Source organism: Crassostrea angulata, unplaced genomic scaffold (assembly GCF_025612915.1).
Source record: "Crassostrea angulata isolate pt1a10 unplaced genomic scaffold, ASM2561291v2 HiC_scaffold_252, whole genome shotgun sequence".
In the NCBI taxonomy this organism is placed as follows: domain Eukaryota; kingdom Metazoa; phylum Mollusca; class Bivalvia; order Ostreida; family Ostreidae; genus Magallana; species Magallana angulata.
The window spans coordinates 6,923-24,758 of record NW_026441805.1 but is presented as its reverse complement, the minus strand read 5'-3'; the positions used below and the strand labels follow the sequence as shown (position 1 = coordinate 24,758).

At 32.9% G+C, this 17,836-nt stretch overlaps 2 pseudogenes; one reads left to right on the top strand and one right to left on the bottom strand.

The window, feature by feature from the left end:
- Positions 1-8,704: 8,704 nt before the first annotated feature.
- On the top strand, positions 8,705-14,404 carry LOC128169895 (uncharacterized; annotated as a pseudogene).
- Positions 14,405-14,505: 101 nt separating this feature from the next.
- On the bottom strand, positions 14,506-15,914 carry LOC128169893 (uncharacterized; annotated as a pseudogene).
- Between the last annotated feature and the right edge of the window lie 1,922 nt (positions 15,915-17,836).

Below are 17,836 nucleotides of genomic sequence, written 5' to 3'. Positions count from 1 at the left end.
GAAATATTTTATGCATTGTAATCAATTTATTTACATTTGTAATTCATTTTCAAAGTATCATTTCCAAACTCTGTGGTTTAAAATGTTACGTCTACAAATTAAAGTTACATGTATGTAAGAGTTAAATCTTGAGGCTAACTAATTATATAAATTATGTACAGGTGATCATAAATAGGGGTTAATTATTTAAATATATATATATATATATATATATATATATATATATATATATATATATATATATATATATATATATATATATATATTTATTTATATATACGGGTAAATATGTCACATACCCGGCCTGGTACATCATACAATTGTATGTACATGTATATGTATACATCATTTGCAATTGCCACATGCAGTAAATACGTCACCGGTAATTGGTAATGTTGTTTGATTTAGAATTGATAGTCTAAAAATCATGTATACAATTAAATATTTAAACATACTGGAAAGGTGCCGTGATCATGAAAACCGGGAAATTGCGTAGAACTAATACCCGAATAGTTTCAATGCATTTAATAAAAGAAATGATTTCATTTTCTTTCTTGCATTTGTATAGCTATGAATTAGATGAACGTATATCTACTCGGTTTAAATTTATAAACTAAGAAGGCCTACTAGTGAGCCTAGCGGTTTCCATTTAGGTATAATATATTTTTTTTCACTGAAGACCAAGTTCTTCTTGTAATTTATAAATTAGATATAACTGATCGTTACAAACTGAATGGTTTGTCAAAAAATTTTCAATATTCAATATCTACTGATATATAGGATATAAAAACCACTGAAAATATGTAACATATTGTGGCGCAGTGGAAGTGAGGTGATGCTGATAAACGAAAGGTCCATGGTTCAATGCTCGCAGTGGTCGTTATGATTATCTTTTTTTCTAGAACAAAAACCGTTTTTAATACCTTTTCTATCAAAAAGTTAATACATTTTGTTGGTAATTTAAGCACAACATTCAATTAAAGAAAATTAATGGCTTAGAGGTGGTTTAAAGGTAGCTTAAAGATGGCTTAAAGAAGTTAGCCATCTTTACGCTTTCTTTAAGCCACCTTTAAGCAACGCATATAGCTTAAAGGTGGCTTAAAGATCGCCTTTAGGCTAACTTTAAGCTATTTTTAAGGAGAACGTAAAGATGGTCATTCATCCTGTCTAAAGACCAAAATATTACTATAGGGTCATGGCACACACATCTCATTTTTTCATTAAACTTTCTTAGGCGATTGATACTCATACGGTTTGACATTATCCAACATAAAAATAATGCCTTAAACGTTGGTTACCATGGTAACAAATTTCATTCATTTAGGGCAAAAATACACAGTGTTTAAGTTGGAAAATAAGGTAAACTCAAAGAAACAAGACATGCTTATTTATAAATTTTCAAGATATTTTACACATAATACACATAGTACAAATATTGATAAACATGACAGTACAAATATAGATAAACATGACACAAGAGAAAATAAATCTCAATGTCCTTGTTTATTTTAAAGCTGGTGGCTCAAAGATGGCCAAAATTTCTAAATTTTGATATATCAATTTATACCCTGTATTTTTGAAAGTCTCTCAAAAATTGCAGGCAAAGAAAAAATAAATTAATTGCAAATTTAAAACATTAAATTTATATAAAATATTATTTATAAAAACCAGAGGGGGTACTTTTTTCGTTTTTGTTTATTTTACTTCCAAAATTTGGTAGTTTGACATCTTCCCATCCCCCTAAAAATATTTATAAAATATTTTTTTAACAATAAGTTGATCCTTAAAAAAATACTTTTTTTCTGCTTAAGTAAATGAGAAACTTGTTAAATATTTCAAGTGTTTTAAATTCAATGTATCAAATTTAATTTGGCTTTATGAGAATTGTTTCCATATATTTTTAGCAAAGGGCAGATAACTCCAAGCAAGAAAACCCTTTCAAATGAGTCTTTACAAAAAATGATAGCATTGAATTCTGTTTTAAGATATTTTCTATTATTGAAATGGGTTGACTGCTCGAATAGATAACAATTATGATTTTACCACTTTAAGAAGGCTTAAATAATTTTTTTTTGTATGATAATGGGCAGATAACTCCAAATATCAGCACAAGGGGAAATTGATGTATCTTTTCAATGCAGCCCCAGAAATAAAAATCAACACTTATTTAAGAACTAATAAATAATTTATCAATTACATTTTCAAAATATATTCCAAATCATGAAAATAAAATAAAACTAGACACGATCTCGTCGCGAGCAACGAGTGGGTCTTCCGTCCGATTTTTGAATAGATTAGATTAAACTTATCACTTCAAAGATAAAAACGTAGATCTTAGCGAATAATAGTAAAAAAAAATTGCGGCAATCGGGGCTTGAACCCGGGTCACCTGGGCCATGTCCATGACTCTATCGACTGAGCTACTCAGACTCTCGCTTCAGAACTTTGACGCTTAATTTCTCGAGAATGCCTGAATTACCTGAAAGCACCTTGTTGCGAGCAACAACTGGGTCTTTCGTTTGAGTTTGCATTGATAAGGTTCAATTAAACTGTTGACATTTCGTACGATTTACTATCATATTAACTTCCTTTTAAACTAATTTTTCAACCTACACTGCGAAATGCAGATTTCCGGAAAACGTCATTTTTAAACTTCAATACCTCTGCAATGCGTTGTCCGATTTTAAAACGGTTTTTAGTTTTGTATTCAGTACAAAAATGTCAACAAAACGCATATGCTTTAAAATTCAAAAAATCGAAATATTAAAATAACTTCCGGTGACGACCGGAAGTTACAGACGACCTGCTCATATTAAAATTTGATAAGTTTAAAACATATTCTGATGGAAAAAAATGTAGATTGTTTGATTTAAAAAAAAATTAAAACACAATTTTCTAAAAATGCTGATTGAGCAGACCGGAAGTAACGGACGATCGTAGTATTACCTGATCGGCCCTAGAAATTAAAAAAATCTATCATTCCTTAAACTTTCAATTTTCTATCTTTAATCATTTTTGCGAAAAAGGGAGGACAAGATCACTTTTTACAAAAAGAAAAACGAATATAACGGCCGATCGGAAGTGACGTCATCAACAAAAATTTACATGATAAAAGACCTTGATATTTTGTATTATTCGTAAAAATTTTCATAAAAATCCATTGTAGCATATTTGAGATATTTGAGTTTTAAGAAAACTGTTAAGACAAAAAAGAATAATAATAGTGCAAAATAGAGAAAAAGAAACCTAACAAAAACAATAGGGTCTTCCGTAAGACCCTAAATACACAACACAGTGACAATTATTTAATGTGAAATTGCTCAATATTTTAGCGAGTTCAGTTTGTTCATTATTTGTTCATCTAGCATTTTATGTCTGACTGTCTTTCTGGTCTGGGTATTTACTGGACTGTTCTGATCATTTTCTCAACACTCTGCAATGTTGAAAAAGAAAATATTACATGTATGGATCATTAAAAAAAATCATTTTCAAATGTACAATGTTTTTTTGTATAGAATTTCACAACAGACATGTTCAAATGTGACTTAATGTTGTTTTTTTCAAATAAGAAATAAAATCCTAATGTGTTTATGTTTACATGTACAACATTTAAAAAGTGAAAAAGAGGACATGGCTTTAACGTTATCAATGACTCAAGTTATATCGAATAATGTTATTTTCACTTGGAATAATAGTCTATAGCTGCATGCACTACTTAACAGCTGCAACTGAATCAGATATAGCACAACAGGGCTCAACATTAACTAAAATTTTAACCTGTTCTTCGGGCAAGTTGCTTACTTGTGTAAATGCTATTATAAATTGTAATTTGTCATTGAAAAGTATGGAAAATTATGAATGGAATTTAAAATAAATGATAGAAATTGAAAAGTGTCTTTTACATGGGCCGACGTGTCAATAAATTTGGGCCGACCAGTCTGGGCAGAGGTGTCAAACGCTCTTGGCCGAGGTGTCGTTGGGCCAAGATGTCAGTCTACCCCTATACCCTGTATCCTGCATCCTATCCTGCAAATAAGCTCTATCCTATTCTATCCTATCCCATACCTTCAAAATATATGAATGCAAGTTCAATGAAACGGAATTTAAGAATTCAATGATTTTATCAATTAATTTAGTACTCAAAATGAATAATTAAATCCTAAAACCGAATATTCTTCGAGCGTGATAACCTACTTACCTGTGCTACGGTAAAATTAAATCGTACGCGGGATGGACACATTAACGTAAACAAACAGGTAAGCGATTCGATTTTTGATTTTATTATATTAATGTATAAAAACAGATAAATAACTTCGATGCACTTATTGAGGAACTGTTTAGTAACATATCTTTATCAAACTATTTTCTTCTCACATATAACTGAGCGTAATTATCATTATTTGAGCGACTCGTTATCTTTAAAGTATAAATTCTTAAGCATTTATAGCTAGCTAACATTTATTAATTCGATATGTTCAGGTTAATATCGGACAGAAATATGCGTCCCTGTTATTGGGCATCGAAGCAATGTCTGTTTCTTGTATACATGTTTATCTTTTAAAATGCCGAATTGGTCGTTTATAAATTAAAGCTTTTATTACTTTGCAGACTTTAGATGAAGTAAAAACAGAAATCTATTTCTGACGTTGTCAAATGTTGCATCGAATTCTCGCAGAAACTCTACGTACTTGCGTACGAATTGACAAAGATGTAGCGCCGACATTTTAGCGCGCATCAATGTGATGCACGGCGTTCTTGATATAAAAATAATTCTTAAATGGTTTAACATGTAAAACGTATTAAATTGACATTGTTAAGCCAATTTTCGTTTCGCAAAATAACTCTGAAATTTATACTCGAATCTGATTGGCTACAGGATGCAGGATAGGATAGGATAGGATAGGATATAACTTAACTTTTTTATTTCTATCCTGTATCGTGCATCCTGCATCCTATCCTATCCTATCCTATCCTTGTCAACTTTCAGGATAGCAGCATGGTATCTTTATTGCTTTCTCACAGAAATATAATCAATATTCAAATTTTCAAAGGTGTTATCTATAGTCGATCTATATACTTCCACATCCCTTCAATCGTCTTCATTTGTTTTCTTTACTCCTATATTCATCCCCTTTACCAATCAGATGAAGAACGAGTTATAATAAATGCGTTTGTTCACTATCTTTAGTTAAGTTCAAGTTTAGTTTTGACCTCGCTGATAACTTAAAAAGCCTGTTTTCGTAAAATGCTGCTGTAAATTAAAAACAATAATCATATAAAATGGAAAAAAATAAATTGATATAAATAGAATTGCATTTACATTATAAAAATAATTATGCAGAAAAAATCCTCAATATATAACGATTTAAAAAAAATCAATACAGTATTATATAAATAGTGCCTGTTTGGGAGGGTAACAGTTGAAATTGACACCCCGAGAAAACCATTGTCAACCGACGCGAAGCGGAGGTTGACAATGGTTTTCGAGGGGTGTCAATTTCAACTGTTATCCTCCGAAACAGGCACTATTTATTTTGTTATACTGAATGTCTTTTTTAAAATTTTTAAGAAAATTTTACTGCTTTTATATAGGAATAACGTGAATTCTACAGCGAACCGTACGCGCATAATTTTCGCGCATGTAACATTTTTTAATGTTACCCGTTGCCAAGTGCGTTGCTAACGCTGAGGGTAATAGTAAATATTATTAACTGCGTCTTAACCAATCAGATTTCAGTATTTAACATGAAAGTATAACAATGTGTTTTATTAAATTTAGTTTTCAATCCAAAAATAAATTCGTTTGCGGGAATTTGGCCTATTTAACTGTGCACAGTGTTGATATGTATCAGAATTTTTTTGCAATATTACTGCTTTTTTACTGTTAATACGTCAATTTGAATTTTACGGGAAGGAGGCCAGGGGCGCGGGGGGAGGGGGGTCTGTATATATCCGACCTTCTTTAGATCCGTGCAAGACCCATAGCTTCTGATCTGATATTATCAGCATATATCATGCCGATGATTTATCATACAAACAAACGACAGATGTATTTATTAAAGCTGCATTGAGGACAATTATATCAGTTTGCCCTAACATACTCTGATCATCTCACATCAATGATAACAAATTGTGTCTTTAATCCCTACCCTAAATATTGAATATTATCATAATATTAAATTCAGTTACCTTAGATGTTCCTTAACTTGAGCCGATAAACTGCATGGTTCTATTCATCTTCACAAATAATGTAGGAGACAGCCATGTCACCGTGTTTGAACATCAGCAGGAGGATGTCTGTAGTACAAGGAAATTGCCATTAATTTCCTTTCAAATTTTCATTATTGTATAATAATCACCCATATCTAATAAAAATCTGGAAAGGAACATCTGCATACTTACATTATTCATGCAGGCAGTCATGATGATAGCATAAGATATAGTTACCCTGATGGATTTGTCAAAAATGACATCACAGTTCTTTTGGCGGTAATGTTTCATTCACGAGTGCAAAAAATTACTATGCATTGTTACTGCATTTCATTCAAAGTGTAGACAAGTAAAATGCTTCATGATGGACACACATAATATAGTCATGTACATTTTTAAAAAAAATAAACAACGAACATTCTAAATCTGAAATTAATTTAAATACATTTAAATTGATACTAACTGTTATATATTTATAATTATCCAATATAATATACATGTAAATCTAAATTAATCTAAAGAGTTTTAAATATAAAAAACTTTTAGTCACTAGTTTGTTTAAAGACACGCCAGTTTTAAAAGTTTATACTTTGTTCATCTGTAAAATAATCATTTATATAAAAATTCAAACACACATTTTAGTCCGTTGGCCCGACATCGGTGCAGTGTATTCTCACCGAGATCAATTTGATATTCGCCCAACTTTGGTACAATGTTTATGTACCATTGTTGGATGAACTACGTTGATCCAATATTGGAACGATGCCAATGCACCAACAGTGATAAATACAAGGTTGGTCCAATGTTGGTCTAACGTCGTTCTACCAAAAGCGATATGTAGCCAACCTTACAACCATAAGCCAACGTTTGGCCAACGTAAGTTTGCTATCTGGGATATAATCCTACAATTTATAATAAAACGAAACATTTTAAACATTCCCAAATTACCTTTACCTTTACAATTACTTTAATGCTGTCAACTTTACATTATTTATATTATATAATCGCAATTAACAATTTTTTTTCCGTCACTGTTTGCTTTCTTAAGAAGGCTCAAATTAGCAGCAAAAAAAAAAAGAAAAAAAAAAAGGAACAACATAAAACAACTTAGGTATGAAAGATAATGAAAATGAAGTATATAAATCAAAAAGGTGAAACACATTTTTTTAGGGGGGGGGGGTATTTTCTATTACTTTAAGTATCAATGTACAAATAACCTAAAATTATCAATTAAAAAATAATAACTAATGTAATTTTGCATAGCGAAAAACACGAAGGACCTGGTTGATACTGTTAATAACTGGAGAGGATGTTTTGAGGGGATAATTTTATTTGCCACGGGAATACATGTATGATGCCTGATTTTTAAAATTTACTCTGTACATTTAGACCTGATGTGTATTCATTGAGAAAACAAATAAGAGATGGAAGCTAGAACAGACTATAAGATTGGTCGGATATTATTTGATTTAAATGTGAACATACATTCCTTGACCAATTGGAATAAGGACTGAACTGCATGTTATATTCATAGACTGCCTTCTTATGATCCTATTTTTCACTTGTTCATGAGGGTTCTCAAAATTAATATATTCTACAGAATGGGGATATAGGTCTGGTATTTTGAAAATACATATTCCAGAAAATTTGTGTCAATCCAATTAAACCACATCACTGACACCAGATCTGACTGTCACATCAAATGCATGGCAATGATGGATTTCTGTAATCGCTGTGGGTACGAAAAAGTATACCCTCTGAACTATTTTCATCATGGGTTGACGCTCTGGAAGAGTACACACTGCGATTCTTTCCATCTTCCACACCATCAGTCCGGGGTGGTGATGCTTAGTTGTATTGCATTCCTGTATAAGTGTTACAGGTTTGTAGCTTATTAGCTTCCTTGGTTGGGTGCTGGATTTGTATGTCAGATAACCGAAACTTAAGTAAAGAAAATCTCGGTCTGTTTCATTTAATCAAGCTTGTTTTATTGTACAAGACAGTCACATGTTTACCAAAGGTTTGATTACAGCACATGTCGGTAAATAAGCTAAATCCCAATAGAGCATGGTTCATTTCATATTCACCAGTTCATTAGAGACTTACTCTAAATACACTAAAACTTAAATTACATGCTTTCTCCACCCTATTTGATATATGTTTTTACAACGTCTGCTTTTGCCATGTTGTTGTGATGTCTTTATTGTACTTCAATACAGAAGAGTCCAAAAAAGGAAGTAACTTTAAGTCGGATTTTGTGGAAAAGTGATAACTTCAAATAGTTGTATGTGAAAGCCATTGAATATACCCAAGCCAATTTTGTTGTATTCTTTAGACCAAGGTCTTATCTTATTAAAATAATGTTTATTCAAGCTTTCAATTGCCTGCTTAAAATTGAATTGATAATAGTTAAAGCCATATACGCTGTCATTTATTTGAATTTTTAGAATTAGTGAATTAGGGCTAGAATGGTTTAATTCCACAAAATATACCATATAAAAATTGTCAGTAACTTGTTATACTGTTTTCTAAGTTTTTTAAGGCCCGTGTACATCGTTTAAGAATTTTTGTCTTGCAAAACAACATTTTGTAATGAGCGTGGAGATATGCAAGTGACCTGGGGTCAACAAATCGGAGATTGAATTGCGCATCCTCAGTGGAGACAAATATGTCGGAAAAGCGAGTCAGAAAGTCGGATAAGTTAACGGACTCTGCACGAAAGCGTCACAAAAAAGAGGCTAACTCTAAATTAAATAAATTCAAAATTTACATCGGTCACCAATCTGACAGATGGACGGACCTCCGGACAAAACTGACGATAAAATCGAACATCGAACTGGCCAAGATTCTGATGGATAGGTAAGTCACAGTGCTGTGCATATCTAAATATAGTGATTTTGGAAGATCTTTAGACTATTATTTAACGAATATGAATTTAAACATTTTTTCTGTTCAATAAAAACATATAAGCTTAATTTAATTGCTCTCTTAAATACACGAAAGCTGTCATTCAATCTCTCCGTTATCGTCTGTAAATTCAAAGATGGGGTACGGAAGGTGTAACGCAACATAAAAATAAATGCATGCTTTTTATCTGTTTTAGATATGAAAGTAAATCCGAGTCATTTCTGCCCCAAATTACTTCAACACCTGGACCATCAATGGTGTGTAATCACCTTGAAGTTGAATCCGAGTCGGAGAGTATAACATCTGAATGGTAACTTAATTGGTAACTCTCTCTCTCTCTCTCTCTCTCTCTCTAAAAAAAATACGTTTTAGTTTTTATATTCGACATTATCATGATGAAAGATGCATGTATTAGTTTATGGATAATACTGATCATGTATTAGTTTATGGATAATAAACTGATAAAGCAAGAATTGCATATGACAGCATTATGATTATTTTAGACTGCTCTCATTTCAAGAGATGACTGCAGTTAATTTTTTTTTTAATTTTTAGTGACAACACTGAGATGTCAAACAAGACTATGCAGAGTAAGAGTGGACATGCTTGTAAAAAATTATATGACAGTTTTTTGGATCCATTTGAGTAAGTTGTTCATAAAAAATGATTTATGAATTTCGCCTATTAATTGTTTAGTGAACCTATTACAATTTGAGTTAACATTTTTTAATTGCTGGTACATGTACATGTATTCGTCTTCAATGATCTTTTTTAACTTTTAACAACTCATCTCCAATAAAATGCCTTTAAAATTATAAGAAATGTAACATTAAATACAAAGTTTAAAAACATTTAAAAAGTTCCAAGTGCAATGTAAATGCTTTTTGTGAAAAGTTCAGACTATTCACTATGAGCAAGTCTAAGCAAAACTATATCACAGACAGTATAGATGTTGGAACTTGTTTAGATGAACAAGTTTATCTAACCCTTTTTATAGAGATCAATATACTAAGAAGTATAATAAACATGCATATCTTATACATGCATGGATATATTTAATATAAAACCTACTCCACTGTAAAAAGATATAATACATGTACAAAGATGCATTATTAATTGTGTAAATAACTAAGTTATGTGTTTCAATTTCTAATAGATTGTCAATGACACCTTCGGAACTTGAATTGCAAGGACAGGGGGATAATTCTTCTGATGATGAGGATTATGAGCCAAGCTTCAATTTATCCTTAAGGTAAGATAATGGTATGTAACAGTCAGACTGGTTTAAATACTGGTGTCAGATAGCTCAGTTGGTAGAGCACCTGACTAGAGATTCAGGGGGCCCAGGTTCGAAACTCGGTCTGGTCTGTCATTGGCATTAGTTCAGTATAACTGTTTGTGCAAACCTTGTTTACACTAAACCTGAGTAATGAATTTTTTTTTCAATACTTGTGGTCAAACTTTTAAATAAAATTTGCTGCTTTTGAACTACATGTATATTGAATTGTAAAACTTTTCCTTGAATGAAAGTATTACCTATGCCATTTAATTTACTACTGGTTTTAGCAGGATGCTTTAAACTAAAAAATATACACCCATCTTTATATCTTATGCATGTATTTTAGACTAGATCATGGCCTTCTATCTAGTGAATCAGAGGAAGAGGATTGCAATGATGACATGGAAGAAGAGCATGACATCGAGCCTTATCCCTGTATTAAAGTAGTAACGACAAATGCAGAAGTAAACGAACTGTTATCAGATAGACCAGTCCTTGTGTACATGGATGCTCTTCTTTCCCTGGCCAGAGCAAATGTCCATCATGTTTGTTGCGTGAAAGGATGTGGACAAGACATCCACATCACTTCAGAATTTGTCTCCTCAGCTGTATATTTGAAATGGGTAATTGTTATTAATTCTAAATCTTTGAATCTAAAGTTTGAATTGAATGTAGGCATTAATTATCAATTTATGTAATTACCCTTTTTTATATATATATATATATATATATATATATATATATATATATATATATATATATATATATATATATATATATATATATATATATATATATATAGAGGTTTCCTCCACTCTTCTTGAAAAATGTTATCTAAGCAACGCAAACTAATGAATATTATGTAAAGATAGGATATTCAAAAAAAAAATTTCAAAACTTGAAAATGAAAGAATAAAATGTATTAATTTTTTGAAGAAAGAATTTTGCACAAGTCAACGAAATTGAAAGCTCCTGATGACTTGAACCCCCATACCTGTGGGTCAGCAGTCACTTAAATATGTCAGGTGACTAACCTACTAGGCTACAAAGTAATACACTCGGATTGATTAATATATTAGCCAGAACAATACATGTGATATACTTCTAAAAAATAGGTACAAGTCAAAAGGTGTGGAGGAAACTTTTTTAGAATAATCATAATAATAAAAACATTTTGTCTTGTAGAGCTGTTCAAATAATCACATCGCTCATAAATGGTGCTCGCAATCGCTCCTCAACAGAAGAGTCCACAGTGGTGATGTTTTAATGGCTGTTTCTCTGTTGGCCTCAGGTGGCAACTTTCATCAGTCTACCCTTTTTTTCAAAATTTTTGAAGTTGCCATTTCTCTCTTCTTCCTCTTTTACCAAAATTCAAAGAAGATACGTCATTCCAGCAATTGAGGAAGTATGGGAAAACCATCAGGGTCATATTTTGGAAGAATTCAGAGACAAAGATGTTGTTATTCTTGGTAAGTTTGTGCTACATTTACATGTTGAACAATATTCAATTTAACTATCATACGTTTTATGGATTATGATATCTATGTAACAAAGAAAATTTTAATTCCCAGGGGATGGTCGTATGGATAGTCCGGGCCATTGTGCGCAATATTGTACATACACCTTTATGGAAAATGAAAGCAAGAAAATATTGTGCATATTAACCATGGACAAGAGGATGACAGGGAAAAATAGTTGTACATTAGAAAAAGCTTGCTTCCAGAAAGGTTTACAGTTCCTCTTACAGAGCGGGATACATGTTGTAGAGGTTGTCACCGACGCACATGTACAAATTGAATCTTTGATGAGTAAGCACATGTATAATGATTTTAACTTATATGTAATAAGATACTGCTATATTATTCTGATACTTTAAATTTTAATGAGTGAATTTTTCAATGAAAAAAATAATTCAATTTTTTTTTCCAGAAAATAACTATCCTGCTATCAAACATTCCTTCGACATCTGGCATGGGTCCAAGAATCTAGGCAAAAAACTGTTAAAGGTACTTGCTGCATTGCACATATTTATATTTTTTTTAGTGGTTACTTTGACAAATTTACTGATCTGGTATTGGCTTATAACTGCTAACTAAATTCCAAACCCAGTGTGACAGTAATGATTACTAAACAGATATTTTGCATACTGACTATGCTTAGCCTTAGCATGTATGGTATGAACTTTACAGTATTCCAGATTATGTCTGCACAATCACATTTCCAATACATGTACAACATTCTGTGATGCCCATGTGGAACATAGGGAATGAGGTTTTTACTTCCTCTCACATTAAGAACAAAATCCAATAAATTAGAAATTTAACCATAACACATATTTTTTTGAATTGTAAATATATTTTCAGAATTGACTTATCAATTCACCTTATTTCCAAGATCAGAAAATCAGATGTATTGGTTTTCTTGGGGTTTGATAAGGACAATTTTTGTGGGTTACACCGTTTGTAGAAATACATCAAATTGTTTGTCTTATTAAATGACAAATCTTTTAAAAATTACACTTTTGTTTTAGGCTGGCCAAGAGAAGACCAAGAAACCTCTTCTGCAGTGGACTAGAGAGGTGGTGAACCACTTCTGGTATTGCTCAGCTTCTGCCAACACAGTTGAAGAGTTCATTGTAAGTATTTTTTCTTTGCATGCCCCCTATGCAATACAATACTTGCATTATTCAGTGAGTAAAAGGTTACCATTGTGCTTGTTTACAACAATACATATTAATATGTACACATAGTTTTCATGTTTAATAATACATATAGTAGAAGACATTTGTCATAGACAATAATTCATTCTCAGTCACATCTTATTCATTCTTGTTTTACAGGGCATATGGTGTGGAGTTATACATCACGTAATTGGAGAGCACGAGTGGATTCTACCTTACCTGATCGGAGGGAAAAGCTGTTGTGAGCACGGTCCTTTGACTGAGGAGGGAGACAAGGACTACCTAGTGGCAGGCTCTCCCGCACATGTGGCACTGCGAGAAATTGTGTTGGACAAGCACCTTCTAAAGAAAATACCATATTTTCTGCATTGCAGGTATCAACCAAGCAGTAATGCAAAATTCTATGTCAATTGATACTATATACTATATGAATAGTGCCTGTTTGGGAGGGTAACACCCAAGGGGTGTCAATTTCAGCTGTTATCCTTCCAAACGGGCACTATTTTTAGAGATTTTTTACTGCTTTTATATAGAAATGACGTGAATTTCACGGCAAACCGTACGCGCATGATTTACGCGCATGTAACAATTCATTGTGTTACCCGTTGCTAAGTGTGTTGCTAACGCTGAGGGTAATTATTAATAGAACGGATTATCAACTGCGTCTGAACCAATCAGATTTCAGTATTTAACATGAAAGTATTATAAAAGTTATGCACAAGTTAATGAAATATTTATCGATATACATGTACATTGATGCAGACTATTACACAGGGGTTTTTTTTAACTAAAGAAGCACTGCTGCGTTAGAGTCATTTCAAAATCTTATTTTGAAATACTCGCCAAAAAGACTATCCTACACACCACATGTGTACACGGCCAGAACGCTACTAGCAGCATTGGACCATAATGCCAACTGTGATAGGCCAGCTGCAGTGAAAAAGGATGGCTCTCTCAGGTTTGTATTGAAAAAGAAAAAGTTTCAAAATGATGTGCATGATACTCAACTGTACACAGACTGGGAAGTTAATGTTTTTACCATGTTTTTTAGACAGCAGAGATATTATAGTAAGAAGAGTGGGCACTGGTCAGTTTGTCATGTAAAGGAGGAGAAGACATATCCATATGTCAGTGACATCATTTCGTCCTGTATTGAAAAGCGCCTGGTAGATCCCATTGGAATGAACAGGCCAGTCGTACTAGATGCTGACGATCCCAGGCGCATTTCCAAGACACTGGCTTCTGTTGAACCCCCTCCAACAGCGCAGCTTGTGGAAGAAAAGAAATCAAGATTTCCCTTGGAAAAGGACATTAAGCCCAAGGACTGAAAAATTAATTTAAATACATACTAAGAACACAATGCACTGGTTTTGTGTTTTTTATTAAAACCCAAGAACACCTTCAATGTAACCAATGTAATGCCCTGATGGATCTGGATATCGATCTCTGATCCTTAGAACACAGCACTTGGGAATCACTTTTCGATTTCCAGCACCAAGATGACCATGTATCCACATAACATACTGTCTATAAGCAGCATGTCTGTGTGCTTTGTTATAGTCGATGTCCCTTGGTTCAGCTAATGCATCATTTCTGCTTCTTATTGCCACCTCCAATACAAGTTCATCTAAGACAATAGTGTAGAAATCCTGTAAAGAAAGCACTTTATTATTTCCATATATACGCTTCATTAACTGCTCAGTGTGTATATCGTTAGGTTAAAAGCTTACTGCAAGCTGGGAATGGCAGTTTTGTGGAGTCTTTCCACAACACACATTCTCTTGCATTGTAGGCATCTCCCTACAAAAACTACATGTACACCAGCTAGGTGCTGTGGTCATGTGTTCTTGTGCTGGATTAGTATCTTGAGGAGAATCCAAGATGTCCAGCAGCAGAGAAGGCTCTCTTTTGCACACTAATGCCAGGGTCTTTCTTAGGGACTCGACATCCATACTAGATATACGCTCCTAAAGTCACAAGAAAATAGTTTTTCCATTACTAAAGAAAATATAGAGTTACATACATGTATCGTGTCTTATGAAATATATTTTTTGTCGTGTTTTTCTCTTTTTAAATATCACTTTGAAGTATTAGTCAATGGTGTTGAGAATAATTTCAGATAGTTTCATGGTCTCAAATTTTATTCAGCAAATATGTTCCATGCATGTTATAAATTTATTTTTTATCAAGGATCGAGTTGTTCTCTCTTTGGTATAAGTGTAAGGCAGAGAGACATATTTTAAATCATGTACCTCTATTTGTGTCTGGCGATTCTGTCTAGCTTGCATGGCCAGCTCAATTCTATTCTGACCAGCTGATGCTCTTCCTCTTCCACCCTGACCCCTACCTCTGCCTCTAGCAGCAGCTCTTCGACCCTGACCCCTAGGCCTACCTCCACCTTTACCTTTAGATCCATGTGTCTTTATAAATAAAATGGTTTTGAAGGAAATTTTAATGGTATACAACCTGATATGCTTATGATATTTACATGCATTTCTCCTGTCGGACAGGAGCTTTGGTTCATCGTATATTAAGTAATGTGCTCGGTAAATAAATAACATACTAGAATATAATACCGATATATACATTTATGTATTGATTCAACATTAGTCATTTCTGACTCTATGGACACAAAATGAGAATAGAGTTTAGTCAATTTTTCAGACTTACAAATTGCTTACATATTACAAAACTAGTATAGTATATATAAATACATGTATGTACAGTATACATGCAGTAAGTCGTGTAAAATTTATCAGTCTTTTTTTCGGCCAATGTCTGTGAACCAGATTCAATTTGTGTATGCCAAAATAATTTTATTATAAGGCAAAAACTGTTGCCAACACACTATACATATACAGTCATATATATCGAAAGCATGTATAGCCCCCCCCCCCCCCTCCCTCCTGCATTTTTCTTTTATTGTTTTGCCCCTTGTGATTCCATGACTGGCAAATAAACACGATATATTATCCAGAAATAAAAAGACCAAAATTTATGTGTAAATACATTTTCTTCTATGGTATTCGTCGACCTCAAAATGTACACAATTTAATTCATCTAGAAATTTCCCCGTCTGGTACCCCATTCTACGTCAGCCATAATGCAAATGACCGTAGTTTTGCCTCCGTGAGCTCAGTTCGATATTTTGATCATGTTGTAGTTTAAAAACATGACAATATGAATGAAAATTTATTTTCTATGTCAAAAGAAATCAATTGGACACTTACTTGCGACTCCATTTGAAGCATTCAACTTTTTATCAGCGTGTAGCATCAACTCATAAATACTCGGTAATATCCGTAAACAGTCGCAATGGCGGTCGGTTCAAATAATCAGACGTGCGTAGGGAACGTTTTAAGTAAGTATTTCTTACTTTGTAATCAATATTTATTGTGTATTCAGTGGTGTTTGTTTATATCTTTCCAAAATATCGTCATTTAGTATATCCAAAAAATTACCGCAAATGACAGCGTATATGGCTTTAATGTGCCTGTTTTTCACTATTTTATAAGCTAAATTTATGCAACACAAACCGATGGTATTGTTATCTGTACATTTCACTGAAATCAATTTATGTGTACAAGTACATTGATTACTTGCTCATAAAATTAAACCAATGTCATGATCAAACATTCATGCATTTAGGGAGCATACGAGTTATTTATATAATGGTACTCTAAATGTCATTTTTGCCAGAAGCAAAATGTTTCAATTTTGTTGCTATGGAAACTGAGTACCAGCTGTCAAAAAATATACCCACAGAGAGTCTTCATGTGGAACACTCTTTCAAGTCAGAAAGATTAAATTCAATTCCTTGATAGTGCGTGGCCACGAATTTTTGGTATTTACAGAGAATTGATGTGTTATGACTCTTACAAAATCTTCTTCTCTACTCCCATATAATTTGACAAAAGACTATATGCATGACTATGACGTCAATGAAGGTTTGTACCTTAACTGTAAAATTTATGACTCCTGGTTCAGGGGTGTAGGCCCTAGGACAGGGACAATAAAGCCTTATAATGAAAATGTTTCAAATCTTATTTACTCCAAATGATATTGGATAAAAGTCAAAGCATGGTGATGGTCTTTCCAAATTGTGAAATGCATGGCCCCTGGGTCAGGGGTTCGGGACCTAAGGGGCGCAATATGGCGCTATACTATTAATGCATATAATTTTTTTTTATAAAATGTTTTCTTTAATCCCGCACACTTATAAGTAAAACTCATTTCATAATTTTGTAGATAACAAATCCCTGTACCAAAATTAGGTAGGGGATCTGAATCTAGGGCGGGACCAAAATATAATAACGTGACTGTATTAATGCATTTGATACTTATCAGTCCTTTCATTATTAAACATTTGATTCCATTTGTAAATCATTGTCCTAGGCACATGTGGACCATCTACAGCTGCATCTTAGAACCGTTTGGTCTCCATCGGAAATCTTTCTGCTTGTACACAAAAATTTATGACGGCCGGGTGTTCCAAGACATTCTATGACGTTTATGTTTTTTACCTAATTTTCAATTCCACACACCTGTAAGTAAAACTGAATTCATAGTTTTGTAGACCACTAATCCCTCTACCAAAATTAGGTAGGAGATCTGAATCTAGCGTGGGACCAAAATATCATAAAGTGACTGTGTTTATACATTTGATGCTTTAAAAAATCATTCTCCCTACTTCTGCTGATACTGAATAAAAACTGACTGCAAATTAAGAGTTTTAGTTTCATGTCTTCCAATGCAGGAAT